The following is a 17335-nucleotide window of genomic DNA, read 5'->3' on the forward strand; positions in this document are numbered from 1 at the left end:
AGGCATCACAGTTGGAATCTGTGTTTATTTCTTTGTTTACATGTTAATCTCTGGAAGGTGCACGGGGAGAAGGGTCACCTCCATTGTGCTGGCTCTGAAGAGCCAGTGCATATTGCACAGTGCATGAGATGAATCCAAAATGAATCAGACAGTGGCTCCAATAAATGCTGAGGCCATGCAAAGAACACTGGGAGTGAAGAGAAGGCACAGTGAAGACCTTGCTCTGTGGCAGTCCTGGAGGGCTTCAAAGAGAAGAAAGTGGTGCAGGGCTCAGAGGGAAAAGGAGGGACTTGGCAGGCAGAAGGCGGCATTCCAGGGAGAGAACTGTCCTCCCAGAAGTGGCACAAAGGAAGAGGAAACTCACTCAGAGAACTAGGGTAATTGGGCAGGAGGGAAACTCGCCTGGGCAGGTTAGTGACTGCCCTGAGGTCACAGCTCGCTGGCACCAACTTGGGCAGAGCTGGGAACTCCGAAGCTGTAGAAACAGCCAAGTGCGCCTTGAGCTTTCACTGAAGTCAGGCTGAGAAGAGAGGAAAGTGAACACACCCTCCCCATTTCACCCACATCTCCCAACATCCAGGGGCCAGGAGCGTGCCCAGAAATCACCAGCTCAAACTCAAAACGGCTCTAAGGTTAAATGCACGTTCTATCCCACCACATATTGATTATTTCAAAAATTAAAATGACTGGGCACAGTGGACCATGCCTGTAATCCCAACACTTTGGGAGGCCAAGGTGGGAGGATTGCTTGAGGCCAGGAGTTCGAGACCAACCTGGGCAACGTAGCAAGACCCCATCTCTATAAAAAAAACTTTTTAATAAAAATAAATGTTAAAAATTAACTAATTAATTCAATTTAATTAAAATAATGCTTCTCCTCCACCTTAAGACATAACCTTCCAAAAATGTCTTCCAGTAAAATCGAGTCCAGGATTATGCAACTCTAGTTTTATGTAGTAATAGCAGCAGCAGCTGACATTTCTGTAACACCTTCTCTATATCATCACTCACAATCTCCACTGCAATCCCATCAAGGGCCATCAGCACCCTGATATTACTGCTGTGCCCAGCACACCACAGGGACAGCACACACCCACACAGAGGAGCACAGAGGCCAATTAGATTCCTCCAAGTTAAATAGTGTGTCCACAGTCTCACTACTGCAGATGCGATCTCCCTTTCAGAGGCGTAGGTTTGCAATTGGACTCTACAGTTAACCAGCGGTTTAATTTGGGGCTTGTTACATTTCCCTACACTCCATTTCTTCCTCTGTACAACAGAGGTAATAAGTAATGCATTCCTCAACAGGTTTTTTCCAGAGTGAATTGTGGTAACAGAGTAAAAGTTCCAGGCTGGGCAGGGTGGCTCACGCCTGTAATCCTAGCACTTTGGGAGGCTGAGGCAGACAGATCACAACATTGAGACCAGCCTGGCCAACATAGTTAAACCTCATCTCTACTAAAAATACAAAAATTATCTGGGCATGGTGGCACGCACCTGTAATCCCAGCACTTTGGGAGGCCGAGGTGGGCAGATCATGAGGTCAAGAGATCAAGACCAGCCTGGCCAACATGGGTGAAACACCATCTCCTCTAAAAATACAAAAATTAGCTGGGCATGGTGGTGCATGCCTGTAATCCCAGCTACTCAGGAGGCTGAGGCAGGGGAATCGCTTGAACCGAGGAGGCGGAGGTTGCAGTGAGCCGAGATCGCACCAATGCACTCTAGCTGGTGACAGAGCAAGACCCCATCTCAAAAAAAGAAAAAAAAGTTCCAAACACAGTATCTGGTACCTAGCAGGCCCTCACAAAACAAAACAAAACAAACCCGTTTTTTAAACCAAGCTGGTCCCTGAATGCTGGTGAACTTCTCCACACTAAAAGGATGAAATGGGAGTTAAAAAAACTGTGACCCTCTGACCGCAGACCCTGATGATGGATGAAATCTTGGCCTGGGCTGTCAGCCAAGGCCATCTGGGCCAAACCATAGGGCAGGAAACAGCAGGCTTCCTCCTCCTGTCTGAACTCTGGCCCAGAGAGGAGCTTCCTTCAGCTGGCCGCACCCACTTCCCCGACAACATTCCAGAACATTCCATGCTAGGCCAGGAGACTCCAGGAAGAGGTCACTGAGTAGCTCTTAGCATCTCCTCCCAGCCCAGCCAGGAGAAGATGCTCCCCCCTTCTAGGACTCCATGTATAACTTCTGACCTGCACCCCTGCCCATCACCCACGGTCTCCCCACAGAGGGCCAAGGCTCAGCTTGTCCACCTCCGACCTACCTCTCTCCAACGTCTCTAGGCTGCCCCCCAAGCCAGTAAGAGATGTCCTGGGTGGCTGGGTTGCTTGTCCTTGGCTATGGCCCTAGTTTGGCTTCTTAAACCCTCTTTACCTGGGCCCTTAACTGGTCATCTGCCTCCAGTCCTGGCATCCACTACACATAAACGAGACTCTTCAAGGACTGTCAAGAAACACTCCCCTCCTCAAGCACCCTCAATAGCTCCCACTGCCTCCTGAAAAGTTCAGAGGCCACACCCTGAGACTGACGGTCCTCCACAATATAGTCCCACACCTACCCTCTGTTCCCTACAGGACTCACCTGCTGCAACATGTCTGGACCTGTAAGTACAGACTCACCTCCCATCTCCACCTAGCTGGGTCTCACTCCTCCTGCACCCCGCCTGTCTCTTCCATGAGCCTCTCTTTTTCTTGTCTCTGAATTCCTCCAGCATGCAATTTCCAAAGCACAGGCCTCCACACGCCACCAGCCATCCCCACGTGGCTCCCGTACGATTCTTTACTTAATATTTCCCTTTAAATCAACCCACTCTTTTACTTGAACAAATTTATTTTCAAAGGAAACTGTATATCTCCACCATAAATAGAAAAACCATGCCATATGCCACAAATAGAAGGCAGATGAAAAAAAACAAGTTATGCTCTAATACACATGAAAATAAATCATCAGGAAAACATTTTTAAATGCTTGTCTATGTGCCTGACGAGGTAAACCTATATACAGGTTGTAAATGGAACAGCACCTCGAGGGATAAGGGTCCCGAAACGGGCCCCTGCATGTGCGTACAGGCCGTGCTTACGTCCTGACAACTTCAACTGCTCCTGACCAAGTCAACTGGCCACGCGGCCTTCCAAAATCTTCAAAAATCCCCTCCTGCTCTAAGACACGTGGCCTTGGCACTTTATGTTCTGCTTTCTTTGTGGCCCCTGGGTTTTTCGGCCCCATCTCACAGTTATCTGGGGACTTGTCACCAAATGTGAGTATCCCAGGGTAGGGAGCACAGAGCCTGCTGCAGCCCCTGAGCCAGTCTTGCACGCAGCATAACACGCAATACAAACAGCTCTCCAACAGCACACTCTGGTCTGCTCAGATGCGTGGCCCCCATTCTCTGCCTGACCCCAGGCCCATCTGCTGCTAGCACACAACCCCTCTGCCCCACACCCTCAAATCCATCTCTGTCCACTGGGGTGTTTCAAAGGACCACACAGAAAGAGCAACGGAGGCACCAGCGGGGCATGAGGCTGTTCTCCAGCCCCGGCTGCCTCTTCTTTAGAAGCAGCAGGACCTGCTGCACGAGGCTGTTCTCCAGCCCCGGCTGCCTCTTCTTTAGAAGCAGCAGGACCTGGGGCAGCCTGGAAAAGCAAGTTTCCAGTCAACGATTAACCAGACGCTCTCCCAGCAAAGACACAAACCTTTTCCCCGGAAGTTAGCAAAGTTCTGTGAAAGCCCCTGCATGAACTGGGCCCCTGACTCCAGGAAAACAGAGGCATCTTCCAATGTCCTTGGAGCCATGAGACCCCGAAACACCTACCGGGAACGAAGGGGCTTCACCCAGACAGGCCCCGCAAGGGAGGAGGAGGCCGCTCTCCCTCCCACCACCGTTGTCGGGGGTGACCCGAGGTGTTCCAGATGAGGAGCTGAATCACTGGGACTTAAGTCAATAAGTGGCAGCCACCAGGCAGGCCCAGCTGGAGCCAAACCAAGGCCTGGATTCTCCTCGTGGATGTCTGGTAAGGCCCCACCATGTCCCCCGGTCACATAGTCTCTAAAACTGAAGACTTGGGACGCTTCCTCTTAGAGGGCAGCCCTCTTTGGGACTGTTAGTCTGGCCACTTTTACACATTTCAAGCATTTTTTGGGTTAGAAAGGGCACATCTTCTGTATCCAAAACAGCCCTTACAGGCAGCGGTGGTGGTGCATGGGGCCTGCGTCAGCATCTCATCGCTTCCTGAAGCCCCAGCTGCCTGGAGTGGGGCCCCTTTTGGGTGTGGCTCTTCAGGAGCAAGGCAAATTGACGCACAGAGAACTTGACGGATGTGTAAATGGAACAGCTTCCCGGAGGTACCTCGAGGAGGGCAAGGGTAATGAAATGAATGAAATGAACCCCTGCACAGCGAGGGAGCACTTACACCCTGACACCCTCCTGCAGGGAGAAGAAGATGACAAGGATCTCTCTGTTGACCTTTTCATAGTGCAAACAAGCTACTGATAGAAAAAAGAAAATGTTTTCATGCTTAAAATAAAATAAACACCATCAGCAATCTTTCCCCATGGGGAGCAGCAGCAGGTGCTACCATGAGAGAGACAGACAGATGGATATAATCGCCAAGAGGCTCTCAAACTGGGTTCCAAGGAGCCAGGGTGTGGAGCCCCTCTTCAGGACTGTGCAGGTGAAGCAGGGGGCTGGGAACAAGGGGGTTATTACAGCCCAATAAACTGGGTTCCAAGGAGCCGGGGGTGTGGAGCCCCTCTTCAGGACTGTACAGGCGAAGCAGGGGGCTGGGAACAAGGCCGGTTATTATAACCCAATAAACTGGGTTCCAAGGAGCCAGGGGTGTGGAGCCCCTCTTCAGGACCGTGCAAGCAGAAGCAGGGGGCTGGGAACAAGGGGGTTATTACAGCCCAACCCAGAGCAACTCAGCTTTTTCCTCTTCATCTGTCAGGCTTCCAGGTAAGATTTCTTTTGAAGAAAAGGTCCTGCAGTAAAGATGTTGAGAAGTGCTGATATGCGCTGCTGGTTATATGAAAGGGTGGAAGGAGGCTGGGCACGGTGGCTCACTCCTGTAACCCCAGCTACTCCAGAGGCCAAGGCGGGTGGATCACCTAAGGTCAGGAGTTCGAGACCAGCCTGGCCAACATAGTAAAAACCCATCTCTACTGAAAATACAAAAATTAGCCAGGTGTGGTGGCAAATGTCTGTAGCCCCAGCCATTCAGGAGGCTGAGGTGGGAGGGTGGCTTGAGTCTAGGAGTTTGAGGCTGCTGTGAGCCATGATCTAGCCACTGTACTCCAGCCTAGGTGACAAAGTGAGACCTCACCTTAAAATTTAAAAAATAAAATAAAATTCATGGGTAGGCCAGGCATAGTGGCTCACGCCTGTAACCCTAGCACTTTGGGAGGCTGAGGCTTAGCCAGACATGGGTGGTGGGCACCTGTCGTCCCAACTACTCGGGAGGCTGAGGCAGGAGAATGGCATGAACCCGGGAGGCGGAGCTTGCAGTGAGCCGAGATCGCGCCACTGTACTCCAGCCTGGGCGACAGAGCGAGACTCCGACTCAAAAAAAAAAAAAAAAAGAAAGAAAGGGTGGAATGTGCTGGAAGCCGTTTCTGAGTGTGCGGGACCACACGCCACACACATACCCAGGCCTGTGGGAGACCCGCGCACCACACCCCCAGGCCTGCAGGAATCAGCTGGTCTTTGTCCTGCTCATGCGCTCCGTGTAGAAGAAATGCAGAAGAGAAGCCTCCTTTGCCGGGGTCCAGCCAGGCCACGCTGCTCTTCCCCTGGCAGGACCACAGGTCGGGAGGACCAAGCTCAGAAACGCAAATGACACCAAATCAAGCGGAGCCTCGAGCCAAGTGAAGCTTCTGGAAAAGAGACTTGAACCCAGCAGGGACAGGGGCTCGATGCAGACGTCAGAGCCAGAGGTATGGATCCAGAGACCAGAGGCCAAAGAGACGTGATAAACTATGTCAGTGACTGGAGCCGACCCTGGTCAGTCCCTGGGGCAGGCATGGCAGCGAGAGGCTGGTTTCCACGTGTGCCCAGAGTTTGCTTCATGGAAAGGCCAGCTCTGCGCGAAGGTCCAGGGGGGACCAGTCACGAAGGTGTGAACAGGCCTGAGTGTTTGTCTTCCGTTCAGCTGAGGACGGCAGAACGCCGCCACACTGCTGCGCAGACGGCACCTTCTACACCTTTACACTCCTCACACTGAGCTCCAGGGTCTGGACAGCTGTGCACCTGCCACTTTTAGCAAAGCGAAGGCCAGGGGCCCCTGCTGGCCTTCTGCAATGGGCATAAATTTTGTCTACCCAGCATTCCTTTCCTTTTTGAGAATAACTCTTCAGGTCAAAGTAGTCACGCCCAGTCCTCCTGGGCAAGAGAAACAGCCCCTCCTTCCCCTTCTTCCTGGGTGAATGTGATGAGGATGACCAATTAGAATAGCCCCACCCCCTAGGCAGGGTAATTGGCTCAGGGCTGGGCATGTGACCCAGAACCAGCCATACTGAGTCCTCCTGGGGTCTTGCCAGGGTTCCTGTGAAATAAACCCACTGTCTGGGACGGTAAGCAGGGCACTAGCTCACGATGGCCAGTAGCACCACACATACTAACAGTCGTCTTCACAGGCGACCGTAGACCACACACACTAACAGTCATCTTCACAGGCGACCGCACACCACACTTACTAACAGTCGTCTTCACAGGCGACCGCGCACCACACACACTAACAGTCGTCTTCACAGGCGACCACGCACCACAGTTACTAACAGTCGTCTTCACAGGCGACTGCGCACCACACACACTAACGGACGTCTTCACAGGCGACCGCGTGCCACACACACTAACAGACGTGCCTGACATCTTCATAGGCACAGCATGAGCCCAGATGTGAGCTTTCTGCTCCTGCTCCTGCCCCTTCGTAGGCCTGTGCCAGTGGCAGCTGGGCCCGGAGACACCAGGCCGGCACTGCTCTCCTTCGAGGCACCCGTGTTTGTGCCGACGCTGACTCCGGGTCGTCTGCAGCAGCCACGTGGCCCAAAGGGAGCCTCTCCACGGGGGCTCCTTCCACGGCCCCTGGATGGCACAGCAGCCTCTCCTGTCTGTCACCACGTGTGACCTGCTCCCTTAGTCTTCAGCCGCTCATCCACGTCTGCAGGGGCATCTAACTCTGTCCCAGGGTATCCCAGACCCTGGCTCACGCCCCAGGCTCTCCATTCAGGCTCCATCGTCCACCTCGGACCATCTCGGGTTTGCTGGTCTTCTGGACTAGCACAGCCAGAAAGAACCCAGGAAGGAAGCCTCACGTCTGACACGAGAACCTTCGGTGCTAACCCGAGGGCGGTGTGTGCATCCTCAGCACCTGCCCATCCGGCACCATCCTCTGATCCAGGGACTGTGATCAACAGGGCCCCGTGGCCAGGACATCTCTCACCCTCCAGTTAAAATCTCGCCAGTTGAGTCTGCCCATGAAAGTAGGCGCTGAACTGCCCAATAAATCCACAAGTAAGAGTTGCAAGAAGGAGCCAAAAAGGGCTGAGCTGAATGACTCATATGAAATAATTTGATAATTAATATAAATAGGAAATTTAAAGTCTCCAGCTGAGTGACAGAAAACACCTTAAAAAGCTCAAGAGAGAGGAAAGGAAGAAAATAAACCCATAATTGCAAAATAAAAGCATTGAAAGAAGCCGTGCTCAAGGTAAGATGCTACAGATGCAATAAATTCATGTTTTAACATTAGCAACGTGTGGGCAACGGTGTTCCCTGGGGAACTGGCTGCATGAAGCCTCTCTGGAGAGCTGGGCCAGGCCAGTGGGAGGGCAGCTGGCACGGCCGGTGCTGGTGCGGGGTCCTGGGGCCAGAGCCTGCCGGAGGGCCGTCCCCAAGGACCAACAGGCATGGGAGAGGCAGAATATAAACGCAGTCAGGGAGTAAAGGCTGTGCATTCTCCCCGGGTATTGCCTCCACCACCCCCGGGCCACACTCGGGCCTGCCCAGTTCCCCTAGCTCTTCTCTTTCCTGCCTTGCCTGCCTAAGGCCCCTCTCCCCCTGCACTCCACTCATATCTGCTTCTCCGCCTCCTGCCCAGTCATCCTGCTGTGCAGAGCTCCCGCAGCTGCCTCAGATCCACCCTTCCTGGGTGGCTGCTCCTCCCCGCCACCGCCCTAGGAGCACCCCAAGTAAAATCTGGTTTTTCTCCCCTCCAGGTCTGCCTCTGCCTTTGCTCCTGCTATCCCCAGGGCCCCAGGTGCCCCTCCCTCCACCTCATCCTTCTGGACCCAGCAAATGTCCTCCACCAGGAGGCCTTTCTGGACCTCGTCATCCTCCTGGAAGGATCCTCTCCCACCCCGAAGTCCTTTAACTATTTACTTGTCCCTCTCCTTCGTACTGAGCTTATGCTGTATTTGTTTATGTGCTTATCTTCTACCGGGCTCATCTCTGTAACCTTTTTATTCTTTTATTCATTCATTCCACAAATACTAATTGAGCACCTACTATGTGCCAGACCCCATGCTAGGACTGGGGACACAATGATGAGCAAGACAGACACTGTCCCTGCCACCCTGGAACTCCCATGTTGGAGAGAAAAAACAAAAACAAAACACGAAGCAAATAAACATTAGTAAACACGTCAGGATAAGCGGCGATACAGGCTGGAATAGAAAGGTGTAGGTGATGTGAGAGGCGAGTGTCCGTGCGGACGGAGGAGCTGGGGGAGGAGACTCTGAGGCCAGAGGTGTGAGCGGAGTGAGTCGGGCACGCTTTCCAGACACAAAATCGGTGTTTGCTAAACATGCGTGGAACAAATGAGTGGCTAACAAGCCAGAAATTCTGAGCGTGTGCCCCGTGTCGCTCCAGACACAACTTCCTCACCCTCATCACCCTGTGGGTCACTCCGACTGGCACCCAGACGCGTTTCCCAGCCCACACGCCTGCTACGGGGCCCACCTGTGTCACCCTCACAGAGGCGCTTGCCAGGACTCAAGGGGCTCTCCGCTCAGAACCCCTCATGGCCTCCCTGACACCACCAGCGGCCCTCGGGCTGGACAGCAAGCGGGTTTTGTCTCGCCTGCAGACTCCAGCCCCGGAGCACCACGCGTGGAAGCACGGCGAGGCCGCCCCTGGGCTCGGTGGGAAAGAGCTCTGATCGACTGGTGGCGTCTGCCAGGGAATGGCAGAAGACAGAGAGGCACATTTGCCACGTATTTTCCTTGTCACCCAGGGCTCCACAAATGACCACTCAGGCAAGAAATCTCCTTCGGGTCTAATTGCCTGGACGAGCATTCAGTATCTGGTGCCCTTTCCTTATGGGCCACGTGAACCACGTCACTGATTTTTTTTTCCTGCCTTGACTGCTCATTAGCTCAGAGCTAAATGTGTGGTTCAAACACAGCAAAGTATATACAGCTCGATGGCCTGAATAGGGGGTCTAACTCTCCCCCTGCTTTCAACCTTCTACTAATCTACATCTATGTCTTTTCTGATCTTATTTTTATGATCTCTAGTTACATGTCCATATACATACACACATATATGTATAGACATATATAAACAGACATACATACATATATAAATATAAAATATCTACATATAGGTCTGGTATGTAATACCTACTTTACTTTTTTTCTATGAATGTATCTTTTAGATATATAGATATATTATGAATATATCTTACTTTAAAAAACAGAGACAGGGTCTCACTATGCTGCCCAGGCTTGGCTCAAACTCCTGGACTGAAGCGATCTGCCTGCCCTGCCCCCAACAAAGTGCTGGGATTACAGGCACGAGCCACCATGCACAGCCATTAACATGTCTTTTTATATTTATTTTTTACATTTCTTCTCCCTTTTTTTTTTTTTCAGAGACAGGGTCTCACTATGTTGCCTACGCTTCCCAAAGTGCTGGGATTACAGGCACGAGCCACCGCACCCAGCCTTTATATTTCTTATATAAATAAAATATAGAGAGAGATATACCTATGTTCTCATAAGCACCCTCAATTCATTTATGGAACAAGATAGAGGAATAAATGGATAGATGGATGGATGACAGACAGGAAATACCAACGCAGAATGAGACAACTTTGCTGAAAGAATTCAGAATACAGTTAGCTGCACTCTGTCGTGAACAGAGTATGGAGTTAGAGATCAGAAGCCAGGCTCTCAGTCCCAGCTCGGACCAGCTACGTGACTGTGAAGGGAAACAAGTTACACACACACACTTCCCCGCAAGTCCTTACCCCGGCCAATCTGAGGCTTTATCAATTATTAAATGTCTATCATCTAATCTTCGCTGCTCACTTCCCCTGGTGGTAACAGAAATTACATGGGAGGTTCCTGACAGCACCGTCAACACCAGCTTCACGCATGACACTGGCCTCATTATTAGCATTGGAGACAACACTCCAGGCAGCCCGCGTTCAACGATAAATAATAAGACACCAAGCTGCACGGCTTCCTACTAAATGCTGCAGTAATTCAAAGAGAAAGGAGCCCTCAGAACCCACATCTGCATGCAGTGTCCTGCCCCTCTGATGTCTGAGAGCAGTGTCTGACTGAAGGACTTGGATCTCTTGCTTCTCCTAGTAAGAAGCAAGCCCCAGCCAAGATCAGTCGCAAAAACCCTCAGTACTGGAAACGGCTGCGCTGCTATGGAGCGAAGGGCTGAGGCTCTGACAGCCCCCAGCGGTCCCCTGACCGCACTGTCCCCTGCAGAAAGGCCAGCACAGCACACATCACCCGTGGGCCAGGTGAAAGAGGACAGGCCAAGGCTGGAAACCGTGGGACGCTGGGGCAGGTGACCCCTGCGTGTTCCTCCCACATGACCACATAGACCTGACCCCTGGGTGATCCTCCCACATGACCTAGCAGACCTGACCCCTGCCTGTGCCTCCCACGTGACCTAGCAGACCTGACCCCTGCGTGTTCCTCCCACATGACCTCACAGACCTGACCCCTGCCTGTGCCTCCCACGTGACCTCACAGACCTGACCCCTGCCTGTGCCTCCCACGTGACCTCACAGACCTGACCCCTGCCTGTGCCTCCCACGTGACCTCAAAGACCTGACCCCTGACTGTGCCTCCCACGTGACCTCACAGACCTGAACCCTGCGTGTGCCTCCCACGTGACCTCAAAGACCTGACCCCTGCCTGTGCCTCCACGTGACCTCACAGACCTGACCCCTGCGTGTTCCTCCCACGTGACCTCACAGACCTGACCCCTGCCTGTGCCTCCCACGTGACCTCAAAGACCTGACCCCTGCGTGTGCCTCCCACGTGACCTCACAGACCTGACCCCAGCGTGTTCCTCTCACATAACCTCACAGACCTGACACCTGACTGTGCCTCCCACGTGACCTCAAAGACCTGACCCCTGACTGCGCCTCCCACGTGACCTCACAGACCTGACCCCTGCGTGTGCCTCCCACGTGACCTCAAAGACCTGACCCCTGCCTGTGCCTCCCACGTGACCTCACAGACCTGACCCCTGCGTGTTCCTCCCACGTGACCTCACAGACCTGACCCCTGCCTGTGCCTCCCACGTGACCTCACAGACCTGACCCCTGCCTGTGCCTCCCACGTGACCTCACAGACCTGAACCCTGCCTGTGCCTCCCACGTGACCTCAAAGACCTGACCCCTGCCTGTGCCTCCCACGTGACCTCACAGACCTGACCCCTGCGTGTGCCTCCCACGTGACCTCAAAGACCTGACCCCTGCCTGTGCCTCCCACGTGACCTCACAGACCTGACCCCTGCGTGTTCCTCCCACGTGACCTCACAGACCTGACCCCTGCCTGTGCCTCCCACGTGACCTCAAAGACCTGACCCCTGCGTGTGCCTCCCACGTGACCTCACAGACCTGACCCCAGCGTGTTCCTCTCACATAACCTCACAGACCTGACCCCTGCCTGTGCCTCCCACGTGACCTCAAAGACCTGACCCCTGCGTGTGCCTCCCACGTGACCTCACAGACCTGACCCCTGCGTGTGCCTCCCACGTGACCTCAACGACCTGACCCCTGCCTGTGCCTCCCACGTGACCTCACAGACCTGACCGCTGCGTGTTCCTCCCACGTGACCTCACAGACCTGACCCCTGCCTGTGCCTCCCACGTGACCTCAAAGACCTGACCCCTGCGTGTGCCTCCCACGTGACCTCACAGACCTGACCCCAGCGTGTTCCTCTCACATGACCTCACAGACCTGACCCCTGCCTGTGCCTCCCACGTGACATCAAAGACCTGACCCCTGCCTGTGCCTCCCACGTGACCTCACAGACCTGACGCCTGCGTGTTCCTCCCACGTGACCGCACAGATCTGACCCCTGCCTGTGCCTCCCACGTGACCTCAAAGACCTGACCCCTGCGTGTGCCTCCAACGTGACCTCACAGACCTGACCCCTGCGTGTGCCTCCCACGTGACCTCACAGACCTGACCCCTGCCTGTGCCTCCCACGTGACCTCAAAGACCTGACCCCCGCGTGTGACTCCCACGTGACCTCACAGGCCTGACCCCTACGTGTGCCTCCCACGTGACCTCACAGACCTGGCCCCTGCGTGTGCCTCCCACGTGACCTCACAGACATGGCCCCTGTGTGTTCCTCCCACATGACCTCACAGGCCTGACCCCAGCCTGTTCCTCCCACGTGACCTCACAGACCTGAACCCGGCGTGTTCCTCCCACAGGACCTCACAGACCTGACCCCGGCGTGTTCCTCCCACATGACCTCACAGACCTGACCCCGGCATGTTCCTCCCACGTGACCTCACAGACCTGACCCCTGCGTGTGCCTCCCACGTGACCTCACAGACCTGAACCCTGCGTGTGCCTCCCACGTGACCTCAGAGACCTGACCCCTGCGTGTGCCTCCCATGTGACCTCACAGACCTGACCCCAGTGTGTTCCTCCCACGTGACCTTACAGACCTGACCCCAGCGTGTGCCTCCCACGTGACCTCAGAGACCTGACCCCTGCGTGTGCCTCCCACGTGACCTCACAGACATGACCCCTGCGTGTGCCTCCCACTTGACCTCACAGACCTGACCCCTGCGTGTGCCTCCCACTTGACCTCACAGACCTGAAACTTGCGTGTGCCTCCCACATGACCTCACAGACCTGACCCCTGCGTGTGCCTCCCACGTGACCTCACAGACCTGACCCCTGCGTGTTCCTCCCACGTGACCTCACAGACCTGACCCCTGCCTGTGCCTCCCACGTGACCTCACAGACCTGACCCCTGCGTGTGCCTCCCACGCGACCTCAGAGACCTGACCCCTGCGTGTGCCTCCCACGCGACCTCAGAGACCTGGCCCCTGCGTGTGCCTCACACGTCACCTCACAGACCTGACCCCAGTGTGTTCCTCCCACGTGACTTCACAGACCTGACCCCAGCGTGTTCCTCCCACATGACCTCACAGACCTGAACACTGCGTGTGCCTCCCACGTGACCTCACAGACCTGACCCCTGCGTGTGCCTCCCACTTGACCTCACAGACCTGAACCTTGCGTGTGCCTCCCACATGACCTCACAGACCTGACCCCTGCGTGTGCCTCCCACGTGACCTCACAGCCCTCACCCCTGCGTGTGCCTCTCACGTGACCTCACAGACCTGACCCCTGCGTGTGCCTCCCACGTGACCTCACAGACCTGAACCCTGCGTGTGCCTCTCACGTGACCTCACAGACCTGAACCCTGCGTGTGCCTCCCACGTGACCTCACAGACCTGACCCCTGCGTGCTCCTCCCACGTGACCTCAAAGACCTGACCCCAGCGTGTTCCTCCCACGTGACTTCACAGACCTGACCCCTGCGTGTTCCTCCCACGTGACCTCAAAGACCTGACCCCAGCGTGTTCCTCCCACGTGACTTCACAGACCTGACACCTGCGTGTGCCTCCCACGTGACCTCACAGACCTGACTCTTGCGTGTGTCTCCCACTTGACCTCACAGACCTGACCCCTGCGTGTGCATCCCACGTCACCTCACAGATCTGACCCCGCGCGTGCCTCCCACGTCACCTCACAGACGTGACCCCTTCGTGTGCCTCCCACGTGACCTCACAGACCTGACCCCGGCATGTTCCTCCCACATGACCTCACAGACCTGACCCCTGCGTGTGCCTCCCACGTGACCTCACACACCTGACCCCTGTGTGTTCCTCCCACGTGACCTCACAGACCTGACCCCTGCGTGTGCCTCCCACGTGACCTCACAGACCTGACCCCTGTGTGTTCCTCCCACATGACCTCACAGTCCTGACCCCTGCGTGTGCCTCCCACGTGACCTCACACACCTGACCCCTGCGTGTGCCTCCCACGTGACCTCACAGACCTGACCCCTGCGTGTGCCTCCCACATGACCTCACACACCTGACCCCTGCGTGTGCGTCCCATGGGACCTCACACACCTGACCCCTGCGTGTGCCTCCCACGTGACCTCACAGACCTGACCCCTGCGTGTGCCTCCCACGTGACCTCACACACCTGACCCCTGCGTGTGCGTCCCATGTGACCTCACAGACGTGACCCCTGCGTGTGCGTCCCATGTGACCTCACAGACGTGACCCCTGCGTGTGCCTCCCACATGACCTCACAGACCTGACCCCTGCGTGTGCCTCTCACCAGACCTCACAGACCTGAACCCTGCGTGTTCCTCCCACGTGACCTCGCAGACCTGACCCCTGCGTGTTCCTCCCACGTGACCTCACAGACCTGACCCCTGCGTGTGCCTCCCACGTGACCTCACAGACCTGACCCCTGCATGTGCCTCCCACATGGCCTCACAGACCTGACACGTGTGTGTTCCTCCCACATGACCTCACAGGCCTGACCCCTACGTGTGCCTCCCACATGACCTCACAGACCTGACCCCTGCGTGTGCCTCCCACGTGAACTCACAGACCTGACCCCTGCGTGTGCCTCCCACGTGACCTCACAGACCTGACCCCTGCGTGTGCCTCCCACGTGACCTCACAGACCTGACCCCTGCGTGTGCCTCCCACGTGACCTCACAGACCTGACCCCTGCGTGTGCCTCCCACGTGACCTCACAGACCTGACCCCTGCGTGTGCCTCCCACGTGACCTCACAGACCTGACCTCTGCGTGTGCCTCCCACGTGACCTCACAGACCTGACCCATGTGTGTACCTCCCGCGTGACCTCACAGACCTGACCCCTGCGTGTGCCTCCCACGTGACCTCACAGACCTGACCCCTGCGTGTGCCTCCCACGTGACCTCACAGACCTGACCTCTGCGTGTGCCTCCCACGTGACCTCACAGACCTGACCCATGTGTGTACCTCCCGCGTGACCTCACAGACCTGACCCCTGCGTGTGCCTCCCACGTGACCTCACAGACCTGACCCCTGCGTGTGCCTCCCACGTGACCTCACAGCCCTGACCCCTGCGTGTGCCTCCCACGTGACCTCACAGACCTGACCCCTGCGTGTGCGTCCCATGTGACCTCACAGACCTGACCCCTGCGTGTGCCTCCCACGTGACCTCACAGACCTGACCTCTGCGTGTACCTCCCACGTGACCTCACAGACCTCACCCCTGCGTGTGCCTCCCACGTGACCTCACCGACCTGACCCCAGCGTGTGCCTCCAACATGACCTCAGAGACCTGACCCCTGCGTGTGCCTCCCATGTGACCTCACAGACCTGACCCCTGCGTGTGCCTCCCACGTGACCTCACAGTGCTGACCCCAGCGTGTCCCTCCCACGTGACCTCACAGACCTGACCCCTGCGTGTTCCTCCAACATGACTTCACAGACCTGACCCCTGCGTGTTCCTCCCACATGACCTCACAGACCTGACCCCTGTGTTTTCCTCCCACATGGGCTCACAGACCTGACCCCTGCGTGTTCCTCCCACGTGACCTCACAGCCCTGACCCCTGCGTGTGCCTCCCACGTGACCTCACAGACCTGACCCCTGCGTGTGCCTCCCACGTGACCTCAAAGACCTGACCCCTGCGTGTGCCTCCCACGTGACCTCAGAGACCTGACCCCTGCGTGTGCCTCCCACGTGACCTCAGAGACCTGACCCCTGCGTGTGCCTCCCACGTGACCTCAGAGACCTGACCCCTGCGTGTGCCTCCCACGTGACCTCAGAGACCTGACCCCTGCGTGTGCCTCCCACTTGACCTCACAGACCTGAACCTTGCCTGTGCCTCCCACGTGACCTCACAGACCTGACACCTGCGTGTGCCTCCCACGTGACCTCACAGACCTGACCCCTGCCTGTGCCTCCCACGTGACCTCACAGACCTGACACCTGCGTGTGCCTCCCACGTGAACTCACACACCTGACCCCTGCGTGTGCCTCCCACGTGACCTCACAGACCTGACCCCTGCCTGTGCCTCCCACGTAACCTCACAGACCTGACACCTGCGTGTGCCACCCACGTGACCTCACAGACCTGACCCCTGCGTGTGCCTCCCACGTGACCTCACAGACCTGACCCCTGCGTGTGCCTCCCACTTGACCTCACAGACCTGACCCCTGCGTGTGCCTCCCACGTGATCTCACAGACCTGACCCCTGCGTGTTCCTCCCCCGTGACCTCACAGACCTGACCCCTGCCTGTGCCTCCCACGTGACCTCACACACCTGACCCTGCGTGTGCCTCCGACGTGACCTCACAGACCTGACCCCTGCGTGTGCCTCCCACGTGACCTCACACGCCTCACCCCTGCGTGTGCCTCTCACGTGACCTCACAGACCTGACCCCTGCGTGTGCCTCCCACATGACCTCACAGACCTGAACCCTGCGTGTGCCTCTCACGTGACCTCACAGACCTGAACCCTGCGTGTTCCTCCCACGTGACCTCACAGACCTGACCCCTGCGTGTTCCTCCCACGTGACCTCAAAGACCTGACCCCAGCGTGTTCCTCCCACGTGACTTCACAGACCTGACCCCTGCGTATTCCTCCCACGTGACCTCAAAGACCTGACCCCAGCGTGTTCCTCCCACGTGACTTCACAGACCTGACCCCTGCGTGTGCCTCCCACGTGACCTCACAGACCTGACTCTTGCGTGTGTCTCCCACTTGAACTCACAGACCTGACGCCTGCGTGTGCCTCCCACGTCACCTCACAGATCTGACCCCGCGCGTGCCTCCCACGTGACCTCACAGACGTGACCCCTTCGTGTGCCTCCCACGTGACCTCACAGACCTGACCCCGGCATGTTCCTCCCACATGACCTCACAGACCTGACCCCTGCGTGTGCCTCCCACGTGACCTCACACACCTGACCCCTGCGTGTTCGTCCCACGTGACCTCACAGACCGGACCCCTGCGTGTGCCTCCCACGTGA

At 56.3% G+C, this 17335-nt stretch overlaps 1 protein-coding gene and 1 long non-coding RNA gene across 17 annotated transcripts in view; one reads left to right on the top strand and one right to left on the bottom strand.

Moving 5' to 3' along the window:
* The window catches only part of RPH3AL (rabphilin 3A like (without C2 domains)), a 232033-nt gene that overhangs the window by 161357 nt on the left and 53341 nt on the right, over nucleotides 1-17335 (bottom strand). For 3 of the 16 annotated variants that reach the window (XM_054670939.2, XM_054670936.2, XM_054670922.2), the window contains exon 1: nucleotides 3827-3937. The exons of the other annotated variants lie outside the window; for them this stretch is intronic. The gene's annotated coding sequence lies outside the window, so the exon portion shown is untranslated. Of the gene's footprint in view, nucleotides 1-3826; nucleotides 3938-17335 lie in introns of those variants that run through there. 16 annotated transcript variants of the gene reach the window in all.
* LOC107969097 (uncharacterized) lies at nucleotides 3941-9992 on the top strand. Its single transcript, XR_001710666.4, has 2 exons — nucleotides 3941-4025; nucleotides 8224-9992. It is a non-coding gene; the product is annotated as an uncharacterized LOC107969097 (long non-coding RNA).

Source organism: Pan troglodytes, chromosome 19 (genome assembly GCF_028858775.2).
Source record: "Pan troglodytes isolate AG18354 chromosome 19, NHGRI_mPanTro3-v2.0_pri, whole genome shotgun sequence".
In the NCBI taxonomy this organism is placed as follows: Eukaryota; Metazoa; Chordata; class Mammalia; order Primates; family Hominidae; genus Pan; species Pan troglodytes.